This window comes from Camellia sinensis, chromosome 10 (assembly GCF_055761805.1).
Source record: "Camellia sinensis isolate YWXY chromosome 10, ASM5576180v1, whole genome shotgun sequence".
Taxonomy (NCBI): Eukaryota; Viridiplantae; Streptophyta; class Magnoliopsida; order Ericales; family Theaceae; genus Camellia; species Camellia sinensis.
The window spans coordinates 179160055-179174640 of record NC_138970.1 but is presented as its reverse complement, the minus strand read 5'-3'; the positions used below and the strand labels follow the sequence as shown (position 1 = coordinate 179174640).

Genomic DNA, 14586 nt, shown 5'->3' with positions numbered 1-14586 from the left:
CATCGGCGTATCTTGTAGCGGGTATGGTGGCTGCATAACATTATTTTGCATCATGAAGTTGACGACTGACTGAAGGTCTGCCAGCTTGTTCGCCAATTCTTTTACTTTCTCATCCCTCCGTAGGCACCTGTCCTTCCATACCTGGAGGTTATCTTCATTGTAGTACTTTCCTTGGTTTGTCCTTTTTGACGTGTCGCCTTCTGGGATGACGTCGTTCTCTTTGTGACCCTGGTCGCGGGCTTCCGTATTGTGGTTGTCTCCTTCAATGTCAAGGTCAATTGGTCTGCCACTCCCAGTGGGAGCGTCATCCCCAATATTTTCCTGCTGTCCGTTACTGGCCATCTATTCGTCCTTCGTTCTCACAGACGGTGCCAAATTGTGTGGGTAAAAATCTGACCACACTGCTTGCTTAGTGATCAACTGGAGAGCACAGGCAGAATAGATGGCTTTAGCAACCTGAAACAGAAAGAAAAGGCTCCGACGGTTTTTTATGATTTTATAATTAATCTTTAAAGCCACTACTCACAAGTAGGACTGTGCAAAATATCGTTCAATACGCTAAAATCGCATCGATCCATATCGCTCTAACCGCTAACTCCGGTTTAAATTTTAAAATTTATAATTTTCCAACAGAACCGTTCCACTCCGCTCCGCTATAGTTAATACATGTATATTTTTTAACTTCCAATGAAATATCAATATAAAAATAAGTGTGAAAGAGATTTAAGATATGAAATTTATTACAAATTAGTAGTTATATATATGAAACATATTTTGTAAAATTACTTTGTGTTATATATCCAAAAAATATTATACAAATTAGTGTTGAATATTATGTAAATATATGATAATTAATTAGAATATTCTTAAATTCGTCAATTCGTTAAAAATTGCTTAAATCGCAATTTGTCAATCCACTAATCTATTAATCCGTCATTTAATTTTTAATTTTACTCTCAAACCATCCGAATCGCACCGCAAATACCCCTACTCACAAGTGATTCTCCGTTTGGGAATAGGCTAATTTAGTAACTTTTTGACTATTTGACTAAAATATGAGCTAAAAAAAACTAATATATTTAGGATGACTTTTTAACTTTTTACGGGAAGAGGTGTAAAAAGTAAAGAAAAAAGGAATCTTTAACTTTTTAGTATAAATTATTAATTTTTTAACTAATTTAATAAATTATTGACTTTTAAACTAAAATGGTTAGTTCGCAAACAGGCCAGTCCAGTTTTTCCAAAGAAAACCATGAATGGCCTCAGATTCAACGGCGCGATGAGGAGATGGGACACCTCCAACATGCTAAGGGTCAATATATGTGCACTTTGTGTTTGATTAATCAACCGAACCTGAATATCCAAATAAAGTCCTTCCAATAATGTAAATCCGAACCTCTTTCCAAACAAAGTCCTTCCAATAATGTAAATGGCTGCATTGTCGTGTCTAACATGGTTGGCTGGCTGATACAATTTCATGTAATCGAATTATACCAAGAAAATAAATCTCCGTCCTCTTTGGCTTTGGTTTTGCAACACTATAAATAAATTATTTATTAGTTTATTTTTATGAGACTGATTTTTCTCTAATTTATGATCGGATTGGAGAGTGTTATTAGACCCGTGAATAGGGATGGAGGTAGCATGTGACCAGGGGGGTCAGGTGCCCTCCCTGGATTTTAGAATTTTTTTTTTTTTTTTTGCAAACATAAAAAAAAAATTTAAATAAAAAATTACAAAAATATTATTAGAGTGAAATGTCAATGACATTTTAAAAATTATAAAAACAATAATGGTTGTATTGATTGAAAATGAAGAGATTATTATAAATAAACTATATTAGCTATGAAATTTTTTGAATGTAACGACGATATCATTATTAGTGATATGCAAGTATAAGTAATCTCACTATAAAGATATGAAATTTATTAGATTATTAGTTACATTTGACATGTGAGGTTCACTTTTTATGCATTTATTTACTATTAGTTGGTGATATTACATGGCATTACCATTATATTGAATTTTTAATCAAATTTTGTATCAAAAAATAATTTATCATTATATAATTTATTTTAAAGCTTACATCCATATTTTTTTTTTTGGTATTGTTCATGATACACTAGTTATAAATCATATTTTTTTTGATGCTTCCTGAAATCAATCTTAAAAATTTTACGTTAAATATTTTTTGTAAAAATTATTATAATTAGTAAGTGCCCCCTCTAAATTAAATTTCTGGCTCCGCCATTGCCCGTGAAGGTCTATAATAAGTCCCGTTTTAATAATCTGAACCGTTTAACGTGTAAAACTCGTCGAGTATTATATGTCTGTAAAAAATCATTTTGATCGGATATCGATAGCTATATGATCAAATCAATTTTGTATTAAAAAAAAAAGATGGTGAAAAAATAAACGGTTGACAGAAATCTGATTCAATGAGATAGTTATCGATATCCGATCAACGTGATTTTTTACAAACATATAGTACTTGACAAGTTTTACACATTAACGGTTTAGATTATCAAAACGAGACCCGTGGTAGTCCCCGGTAGGCCCAACAGCACCTTCCAGCTCGTTTGGACCGAAGGGAAGTTCAACCCTATTTTTATTATATTATTTTTAAATTTTTTTATAATAAGTAAAAAAATCAATTTATAAGTGATTTGTTTTAGGTCTTATTTGAAAATAAGTTAAAAAATTAAAAAGTCAACATACTTCTTTTATCTTTTTATACACTTTTTAATAAAAAGTTAAAAAAATACTAAAAAAATTCAATTTCTAAACAGATTCTTATGATGTGTTTGGTTGGAGGATTTGTAAAAGAAATTAAAAAGGTAGGTGAAATGAGAATAAAACATATCTACATTTTACCTAATTTCACACACCTTTTCTTTTTTTATTTTCAAATCTTTCCTAAATCTCTTAACCAAATATAACATTGAGAGATTTTTTGATAAATCCATTTTCTAAGAGCTTTATTCCATCCAACCCATATTCTTTTTGACTATTCCATTAGGTCCAATTTGATATAAGAAGACCAAAATACCCTTTTCATCTACTTATGTTCCATTTAGTTCACATTATTTTCTTATGTTTCAATAAGTCCTATGGGTGACATAATTACCAAAATACCCTTAATGTGAATGTTCACACCGTCAATATAAATGTTTATATCGTCAATGTGTAGGGACCCGGCTCATGTCGATCCTCGTGGGTGTCGGGAAAAATTCGAGTCGGGCCGGGCCGACCCACAAGCCAAAAAAATAGGCCCGACTCGGCCCGTTGATAATATGAATATTCACATTGACAAGTTAACATTCACATTGATAGGAGTGTAAAATTGGTCTGCGGCCCGTGGGCAGCCCGAAACCAGCCCGTCGCTCGGGGCGGGCCCAGGCCGGCCCGTTCACAATATAAATATTCACATTGACATATTAACATTAACATTAACATTAACATTGACAAGAGTATAAAATTGGCCCATGACCCGTGGGCAGCCCGAAGCCCGGGCCCGGGCCAGGGCCCGGGTCGGGGCGGGCCCGGCCCGGCCCGTTGACAATGTGAATATTCACATTGACATGTTAACATTCACATTGATAGGAGTGTAAAATTAGCCCGCGGCCTGTGGCCGGCCCGAAACCCGCCTGTGGCTCGTGGACTGCCCTGGGCGGGCCCGGCCTGACCCGTTGATAATGCAAATATTCACATTGACATGTTAACATTCACATTGATAAGAGTATAAAATTAGCCCGCGCCCCGTGGCTGCCCGAAACTAGCCCACTGCCCGTGGGCGGCCCGGGGCGGGCCCGACTCGGCTTGTTGACAATGTGAATATTCACATTGACATATGAACATTCACATTGATAAGAGTGTAAAATTGACTCACGTCCCATGGGCGGCCCGGGGCGAGCCCGGTCCGGCCCGTTGGCAATGTGAATATTCACATTGACATATTAACATTCACATTGATAGGAGTGTAAAATTGACCCGTGGCCTGTGGGCGGCCCGAAGCCCGCCCGCTGCCCAGGGCGGGCCCGGCCCGGCTCATTGACAATGTGAATATTCACATTGACATATTAACATTAACATTGATAAGAGTGTAAAATTAGCCCGTGACCCGTGGGTAGCCCGAAGCCCGGCCCCGGGTTGACGCGGGCCCGGCCCGTTGACAACGTGAATATTCACATTGACATGTTAACATTCACATTGATAAGAGTGTAACATTAGCCCATGCCCCGTGGCTGCCCGAAACACGCCCACGGCCCGTGGGCGGCCCGAGGCGGGGCCGGCCCGGCCTGTTGACAATGTGAATATTCACATTGACATGTTAACATTCACATTGATAAGAGTGTAAAATTGACTCGCGTCCCATGGGCGGCCCGGGGTGGCCTGGGTTTGGGTCCGGCCTACCCCGGGCCGCGGGCGAGCTTCGGGCAGCGGACAAGTTTTACACTCCTATCAATGTTAATGTTAACATGTCAATGTGAATATTCGCATTGTCACGGGTCGGGCCAAGCCTGCCTCGGGTTGCGATCAGGCTTCGAGCTGCCCACGGGCTGCGGGCCAATTTTACACTCCTATCAATGTGAATGTTAACATGTCAATGTGAATATTCACATTGCCAACGGGCCGGGCCCGCCCTGGCCCGAGGTTGGGCTTCGGGCTGCCCACGGGTCACGGGCCAATTGTACACTCTTATCAATGTGAATGTTAACATGTCAATGTGAATATTTACATTATCAACAGGCCAGGCCGGGCCCGCCCACGGGCCGTGGACGGGTTTTCGGGCAGCCACGGGGCGCGGGCTAATTTTATACTCCTATCAATGTGCATGTTAACATGTCAATGTGAATATTCACATTGTCACGGGTCGGACCAAGCTTGCCTCGGGCTGCGGTCGGGCCTCGGGCTGCGGTCGGGCCTCGGGCTGCGGTCGGGCTTCGAGCCGCCTACGGGCTGCGGGCCAATTTTACACTCTTATCAATGTGAATGTTAGCATGTCAATGTGAATATTCACATTGTTAATGAGCCGGCTCGGGCTCGCCCCGGGCAGCAGGCGGGCTTTTGGCCGTGCATAAGCCGCGGGCCAATTTTATACTCTTATCAATGTGAATGTTAACATGTCAATGTGAATATTCACATTGTCAACGGGCCGGACCGGGCCCGCCTCGGGCCGCCCATGGGCCGCGGGCCAGTTTTGCTCCGCCACGGGACGGGGGCCAATTTTACATTCCTATTAATGTGAATGTTAACATGTCAATGCGAATATTCACATTGTCAACGGGCCGGGCCGAGTCGGGCCCGTCCTAGGCTGCTGTCTAGTTTTATACTCTTATCAATGTGAATGTTAACATGTCAATGTGAACATTCACATTGTCAACAGGCCAGGCCGGGCCCGCCTACGGGCTGTGGGCTGGTTTCGGCAGCTACGAGGCGCGGGCTAATTTTACACTCCTACCAATGTGAATGTTAACATGTCAATGTGAATATTCACATTGTCAACGGGCCGGGCCGGACTGCGGGCGGGCTTTTGGCCGCCCATGGGCCACGGCCAAATTTTATACGCTTATCAATGTAAATGTTAACATGTCAATGTGAATATTCATATTGTCAACGGGCCGGACCGAGCCCGCCCCGAGCCGCCCATGGGCAGTGGGCGGGTTTCGCGCCGCCACAGGACGGGAGCCAATTTTACACTCCTATTAATGTGAATTTTAACATGTCAATGTGAATATTCACATTGTCAACGGGCCGGCCCCGCCCTGGCTCGCGGGCGGGTTTCGTGCTGCCCACGGGCCAATTTACATTCCTACAAATGTGAATTTAAAAATATGAATATTCACATCATTAAATTGCTAATCGTTGAAAAAATATTTATAAGTGTATCAAAATTAAATATAAGGGCATAAGTGTCCAAGAAAATAGTGTAAATCAAGAAAATGGACTTTATGGAATAAAATTATACATACATGGGACTAAATGGGTTAAAAAATTCCTTCATGGACTTCTTGGGTTAAAACACTTCTAAATTGGACTTTTTAATAAAAATCCCTATAACGTTAGTCTGAAGATGGTGAGATTGAGCTAATAATCATCTTGGTCCCGTTTGGGAAGGTCGGTTGGAAGCTTTTTTGGCTATTTTAGCCACAAAAGACAAAATAGGGTATTTTAGCCACAACAAATAAAACATCACATCTAACCTATAATCATTACACTCTTCTTTCACAAAAAAGTAAAAAAAATAAAAAGTCAAATTTTTTTTCTCAAATCAAACTTTTTAACTCAGATTAAAATAGTTAAAAAAATCAAAAAATTAAAAAATCAACTCACTTCCCGAACGACACCAATATTTGTTTTGGAATAATATCATAAGACTAACAGTTTGATGGGACCATGAGTTCCTTCCAAGGAGATATTAGATTTCACTATCCAACTTTGGACATGAAAATATCATTATACTCTTATTTTATAAAAATAATAAAATTACATTTTATATATTAAAATTTTTTTCTTAAATTTATAGATTTAATGTCAATCAACTAATATCACCATACTATTACATAACAAATAGAATATATCTTACATCTCTAATTCAATACTATCATACTAATAATTATCTCACTAAATCTTATCATACTAATAATTTTATCCAATCTAATTCAGCATATAAATAGGCCTTAGAATATTACGTGGCACTCTATAGTGCTTCTAATTAATGATGTAGTAAAAAACTTTTTAGATAGGGACAATATTGATTAAGTAATTAGAAAACAATTTTAAAAAGCAAACATAAATTATATTAACCTCTCATGATCAGGTATGAAGAAAATACAGTAAATTTATAAATTTGGCATAATTATATTTTCTTAAAGTTTTAATTCACATATCACTTAACTCATTTTTTATAAAATAAAATAAAAAAAAAACTGCTAATCATATATATGAAAAATGATATTATCATAATTTTTAACACTGAATTATATGTTTAACCCTGTTTATTTTTCCATGTTCATACTATCAATATTAGTTTTACTTATTTTAGTTATACTAAAAAAGAAATCAGTATAATTATGTCAAAAATATCGAACTTTCTATATATATATATATATATTTTTAAATCTCAAGAGACGTCAGTATAATTTATCAAAAAAAATAAATAAAATGAAAGGGAAACAAAAAAAAAAGAAAAAGTGAGAAGCTAAAAAAATAATTACAAACTCATAAAAGTACGAGTGATTTATGTGCTAAATTATGCAAATGATTGTTGTACTTCATGAATTTACAATTATTTTTTTATTTCTATTTTTTTTGTTGTTGGTATTTTCACTATTAGGTCTCGTTTGGCAAGTTGGGTTGGGACTAAAATATTCAATAAATCAAAACATGTAGTATATATTTGCCGACTCGTTTTTCTTTTTTGAAGGGATTTTGTTGATGTGATTGAAGGCCATGTGTATAGGGATGGTCATGTGTCGGATTTGGGATAAGTTTATAGAAGTCCGTCCCTTTTCTGTATCATATCTGGGTTAGAGCAAATCGAAGGTGACGGAAGCAGGGGCGGGAGGTGGATTAATTTTGTAAGTTGAAAAATAAAAATATTAATAAAAATTATAAATAATATAATATATTATGAATAATAAGTTATACTTAATGAGAATTATATTATATAAGATAGAAAATAAATGAATAAAAATTCATATTAAATATAATATTTTAGTGTTTTAATTTTATTATAATAAAAAGTAAATAAATTATATATATATATATATATATATATATATATATTATATGCATATAATTAGGGCGGGTTTGGGTGGAATGGGGTGGGGGAAGCAAAATTCGTCCTTGCCCTACTTTTTAATCAGGACAGAAATGATTGAGGTCGAATTGTATATTATCGAAGCCGATACCTAGAATCTATTAAACTTATTCTCTAGTCAATTTGCATATTTTATGTTTGCTTAATGTTAATCAGGTTGGATGTGGTGGGAGCACAAAATGAGCAAAAACATAACAGTTTAGGAGAAAAGCGCTTCCCGCACGCACAGAGGGTTTTTCCTGCACGTGCAGTGACATTTCCTACACGTGCGCCTGTACCTCGAAATTTGTGTACGATATTTTGAACTTGTTTTGAAAAGCTAGAAGTATAAAAGGAGAAAAAAAAAGAAACTAGAATAGGGTTATGAAAATTTCCAAAGAATAGGAGAGGCTAGGGTTTGAAGAGAGGGTTCTCAAGCTTCAAGAATATCTCTCATGGTGGCTTATTCTTCCTCTACCTTTTTCCCACTCCTCTACGAGTGGCTAATTTTTCTCTTTCTAGGGTTTTGATGAAACCCTAACCAAGTAAATAGAGTTTTTTTTTTTCATTGTTTTAATGGTTTGAACGAGTTGTATAGTGTTCAAGAAGTTTTTTAAATATATCTTTCATTATTTTTTTCAAGTATTCTACTTTCTATGATTGTTGAATGCTTGCTACGCAATGATTTTCTATTCTTTCGTGTTTAAGGTATGAGACGAGCTATACTACGAGGGATGAGCCGTGTTACTACCCTAGTTTAGAATGAATAACTCGTTCTACTTGAGATAGTTCGTGTCCGTACATTGAACATGATAATTCTCTTAATCAATGTTTCGAATTTGTAGTTGTGAAGTATTATTGAGTTCGAACCATAACACAATTGATTTTTAACTTGAAACCTCATTTACATAATTAGTGGTGAATTCATTATCCTAAGATTTTCCTAAAACTAGTATCTCCAACTTTAATTTTAATTGTCTTCATTTTAATCATTGTTAGCCTATGAATAATTCATCTTGTTATCAAAATTAATTTAAAAATTTAACAATTAAATTAATTTAATTTTACATTTGTCTCTATAGACCGATATGTAGGCTTATTGTTATTCTAAAAAATTTTGTTATAATTTAATATTTATTTTAATGTGTATAACGATCCATAAAAAAAAAATCCATACAAGACGGGACTGGAGATGCGGGTGCGGAGTGAGCTACGGGAAAATGATCATCTCTCCATGTTTATGTAAGGTGCAACGGATAGAGAGGTTGCTGCCGTCACAAGACACCATGTAAGTTTTGGGAGATATTTTTTTCTAATTTTATTTTGATGATTGGAACTATTTGTATTATAAGTTTCGTGAAGCGTATAAAAAAATTAGGATAAGTTATAAATATATTTTCTAAAGTTTGATTATAATACGTGTAAAATAAATTGATATATATTATTGATTGATTTATTACAAGATTGTATGTTGATGTATTGTATTACAAATCAGAGTGGCATTATATAGGAGAGGGTTTGGGTTAGTGAGTGGTGGTAGTGGATGGTAGTGGAGGTGGTGGGTGGTAGTGGAGATGGTAAGTGTGTTAGGTTTAGTGGGGTGGATGTAGTGGGTTAGGTTAGTGGGTTAGGTTTAGTGTACATTAACAGCCCCCCTCAAACTCAAGGAGGATAGGAACTAACCAACTTGAGTTTGAAGAGAGTAACAAAACAGAAAAGTAAACTGATAAATAAAAAAAAACAAAACAGGATAGGAGACACGGTATGGTCGTGTCGGACCGTTGTAGCAGACAGTTTACGGGGTCATGTCGGACCGTTGTAGCAGACAGTTTACGAGGTCATGTCGGACCGTTGTAGAAGACACTGTGTGGTCGTGTCAGACCGATGTAGAAGACAGTTTATGGGGTCATGTCGGACCGTTGGAGCAGACAGTTTATGGGGTCATGTCGGACCGTTGGAGCAGACAGTTTACGGGTATGGTCGTGTCGGACCGTTGTAGTAGACAGTTTACGGGGTCATGTCGGACCGTTGTAGCAGACAGTTTACGGGGTCATGTCGGACCGTTGTAGAAGACACTGTGTGGTCGTGTCAGACCGATGTAGAAGACAGTTTATGGGGTCATGTCGGACCGTTGGAGCAGACAGTTTATGGGGTCATGTCGGACCGCTGGAGCAGACAGTTTACGGGGTCATGTCGGACCGTTGTAGAAGACAGTTTACGGGGTCATGTCGGACCGTTGTAGCAGGACAGTTTACGGGGTCATGTCGGACCGTTGTAGAAGACAGTTTACGGGGTCATGTCGGACCGATGTAGTAGGACAGTTTACGGGGTCATGTCGGACCGTTGTAGCAGACAGTTTACGGGGTCATGTCGGACCGTTGTATAAGCTGTGGTGGTGCACCGAGGAGGCGACTTAGGGAGTGCGCCATGAGCGACTTATACATGATACTGTGTATAACCCCCCCTCAAACTCAAATAGGTGTGAAGATAGAAACCTATTTGAGGTTGAAACAAAGGGATTGATAAAGCTGACTGGTGTAGAAGACACTGTATGAGTGTGTAGATAGGCTGCCCAAAAGATATACATGGATGTAGATATCGAGCCCTCAAAAGACGTGCCCTCAAAAGGTGTGCCCGCACCCTCAAAAGGCGTTTCATCAAAAGGCGTGCCCGAATGCATCAAAAGGCGTGCCTGTTTGTCGGCGAGAAGAGGCGCGCGATGCGCGTGGCTGCCTCGGCTATTTAACCAAGACAGAGCTGAGGCAGAGGCGAAGACAAACAATTGGCGAAAATCCTCTGAAAAACTCTTCGTTTTGCTGAGAAGGTTTTGCTGAGAAGATACTCTGTAACACTCTCTATAACACTCTGTTGCCCAGAAAAAATGGCTTCGTCTTCCCGCGGGCTGCTTACCCTCTTTCCCGACCTCAACGAGTCCACAGGAGAGAGAACTGGGGCGGTGTCCCGTGAACCTCAACCAAACACCACTGGGTTTGCTCCGTTGAACTTCCCGATGCAGTCAGTGGAGCAAAAAATGGCAGTGCAAACGGATGTGGAGGCTAATCAGTATACTTTGAAGGCATGTGTGGAGTCCATGACGGCGGTCACAAACCTGTCGCACCGGCTGCAGAGTAGGACAAATGAGGTGCAGCAGTTAAACTCCCAGCTGGCTCTGCTCCAACGCATGTATAAGGATGCGCGAGCAGAGATAAGCGTGCTAAGGGCAGAAAACAAGGAGCTGAAGCGGAAGGCCACCGTGATGTTCCGATTTGGAGGGCCGCCATATGCTGCAGTGGAGGAGCAGGGAGTAGTGATCGTGCCCAGTGGAGTGGGAAACACGGAGACAACACCGTCAAGGGCCGCCCAGGACGGAGGCAAGAAGAAGAGACCGGCGGCAGAGTAGAGAAGAAAAATCCCGCCTGTGGGTGTTTGTGTGGGTTGTTTGTTGAATTTTGTTTTTTTTTTTTTTTTTTTTTTTTTTTTGTTTTTTTTTTTTTTTTTGTAATTGTGATCGGGGTGGATCCCCTGAGATGAATAAAATGAGTGTATTGTGCAAATTTTTTTTTTTTTTTTTTTTTTTTTTGTTGTTTTTGTTTTTGGTGGGAGATAGGGTGATGCTCACGAGTTGGAGAATAAGGAAAATGGATTGAAAAAGAAAGATAGAAAAAAATAAAATAAAATAAAATAAAATAAAAGTAGGAGTAGTGGAAATAGATTATATATATATTTAAATAAAAGAAAAGTGGGAAAAGAGCGTGGGTGCAAAAGTGTGAAAGAATGGGTGCACATGGTTTTGGGTTTATGATGCATTATTTTAATATATATATATATGGTTTGTTTTTGTTTGGGAAAGTGAATGTGTGAAACCGTGTGAATGGTTCACATGGGGCTGTCTCCCTTGTCTGATAAAATAATAAAAGAAAGTTGGGTGTGTTTGTGAGCTGTTTGGTACTCCAACCCTCTGCCGAGAGAGAGAGTGGGGAATAATGAATATGAGAAAAAGAGAATCAATTATGACACGGTCTGGGGAAAAGAGAAAAAGGGGTCGATATTCAATATCAACCACACCAAGGGCTAGAAGAGATGAGGCTGCATCTGTGGTCTGAGCCATCTCACCAAAGGCTTTCCTGCTTAGTATGAAGTCGGTTCGATCACTAGAACCATTGTCTGTTATGACTACATTCACTCCTTTGTCTGAGCAATAGTTACTGTTGGTGCACCTCACCTGGTAGCAAGCACCACAGCCTAGACCGCCGCGATAGAGATCAGATGCAGCTGATACATCCCCACCATTAAGTGTTGCTCCAAAGGTACCAAATCCACATGCCCCAGTTTCTGTTCCTTGTTCATCAGAATTCGGATAATAAGCGGCACGGGAATGAGTGAAACAGTCACTGCATGTTGGGTGGCACACTGGTGGCAGCGGCGCGGTGCTTTTGCGGCTGCTCTTGTGGTGGTTATTGGCGGTGATCGGAGTGGTTGAGTTGGTCACCGGTGAGGAGTCAGCCATGAGGACAGTCCCTCTCTATGTATTGTTGTTGCCGCCGTTGTAGTGGCGGCGCTTGTGGCCGTTAGCAGAGCATCAGAAGATTGCACCCTTCATGCAAGTTCTTCCGATATGTAACAGGCTGTTGAATCAAGAGATTTTACGGGTTTCTGGTATGATGCCCAACCAAGGTTTTGGTGAACTTGACAGACTGTGGCATAGAAGCCCCAGTCCCATGGCTTCTTCAAACCTTATGTCAAATGTTCCAGGATCACGGCGTTCAGAAGTTGGTTCAGTCATTCCGAGAGCAAGCTCGAGTGGGTGTTGCTGGGTTGCCTGACAATGATGAGAAGGTATGTGTAGAAAATAAGCGAAATAGATTGAGGTCCGGCGGGCGGCCAAGGCGAGGTTGCCGCCCGCCCGCCGGAAGGCGAAGAACACCAAGATCTTTAACCTATAGCTCTGATACCATGTAAAATAAATTGATATATATTATTGATTGATTTATTACAAGATTGTATGTTGATGTATTGTATTACAAATCAGAGTGGCATTATATAGGAGAGGGTTTGGGTTAGTGAGTGGTGGTAGTGGATGGTAGTGGAGGTGGTGGGTGGTAGTGGAGATGGTAAGTGTGTTAGGTTTAGTGGGGTGGATGTAGTGGGTTAGGTTAGTGGGTTAGGTTTAGTGTACATTAACAATACGAATTATTTTTTGTGATTTTAGAAATTACATTCTACTTTATGAGATTTTTAATTTCATAACAAATCGTCTATTTTATTAATAAATTATCAAGTCAATTAACAGTTTTTAATGATATTAGAAATGGAAAATTTACCCATAAGTCCTAGTTTCTGAAAAGTTGAACCATTTAGTCCTAAAAGTTTTCTTATGCTCCATTTAGTCATATTTGCACATCAATATAATGTTTGAAACATTAATCTGATGTTCGAAATCTAATGTTCGAAACATTAATCTGATGTTTGAAACATTGTAATGGGACCTTTCAGTCTATAAGAAAACTTTTAGGACTAAATAGTGTATAAGTTAGAAATCTAATGTTCGAAACATTAATCTGATGTTTGAAACATTGTAATGGGACCTTTCAGTCTATAAGAAAACTTTTAGGACTAAATAGTGTATAAGTTATTAATTTGGGATTTATTGGTGCATCCCCCATTAGAAATATGTTTCAATTAATAATTTAAGTAATTTTATTATTGTATATGAAAATAATTATGAATTTTATTTTTTTATTTAATTCTGTTAAATAAAAAATACTATCAAGGAGATATTTATAATTTTTCAAACCATAAGGACAATTTGTACTTTAAAAAAATCTCAAAGGGTGTATTTATAATTTATCGAAAAACTTAATTTATTGGACATCCGTAACCCTATAATCAAATTTTAAGTATTTTAAAAAAATTATTAAAATTATTTTAATAATTTATTTTAAAAAATAAACATACACTTGTTAAAAATTATAAATATTCAATTAATTTGATTTTTTTATATAAATAATCAACCCAATAAATTTTATAATATACGCCATTTAAAATATCCAAAAAGATCCGAAACAAGCCCACGATACGCACGATATCTCAACAGCAGAAACTCCAATCCCAGATGTAGCTTTCTCTAGTTACAAACATGTGGGATGTGACTGACTAGCTATCAAGTTTCCTTCTCATTTTGGAATTAAATAAAAGGTTATTTTAAAAAAATAGGTAAAAGTTATATATTTTTTTTAATTTTAAAAAAAAAATATATAAAAAAATATGAAAAATAATATGACCTAAAATGATTTAAAAATCAAAAAATAATTATTAACTATCTCTTTAAAATAGCTCAAAGAAGTTAATTGTGGACGATGATATTAATATGCTTTTGAAATCACAAAATCACACCATATCCATCCATTTTGCTCAATCTAGAAGCATTTATTCTCTATGAGATAAAGCATTATTTGCTACCCACACAAAACAAAAAAGAAAAAAAAAAAGCATTATTTGCTTATCTTTATTTTATAATAGTGGTGGTGGGACACATACAATACGTGTAATTAAAACAAAAATTATAATATTAAAATAATAATTTTTCTTCAAGTATATTTTTAATTTTTTTTAAGAACAATTTAAATAATGTTGTGAGAAAGATCATGAAAAAAAATTAAATGTCTATTTTTAATTTTAATAACTTTTAGTATTCTCTTTATTATCTATAAATTTATTTTTTATTTATTCAATTAAATTTAAAATTATATTCATACATAATTTTTCAAAATATCTTAGATCTTTTT

General features: G+C 37.4%; 1 pseudogene; it reads right to left on the bottom strand.

The window, feature by feature from the left end:
* Positions 1-11677: 11677 nt before the first annotated feature.
* On the bottom strand, positions 11678-12308 carry LOC145800909 (expansin-like B1 pseudogene; annotated as a pseudogene).
* Between the last annotated feature and the right edge of the window lie 2278 nt (positions 12309-14586).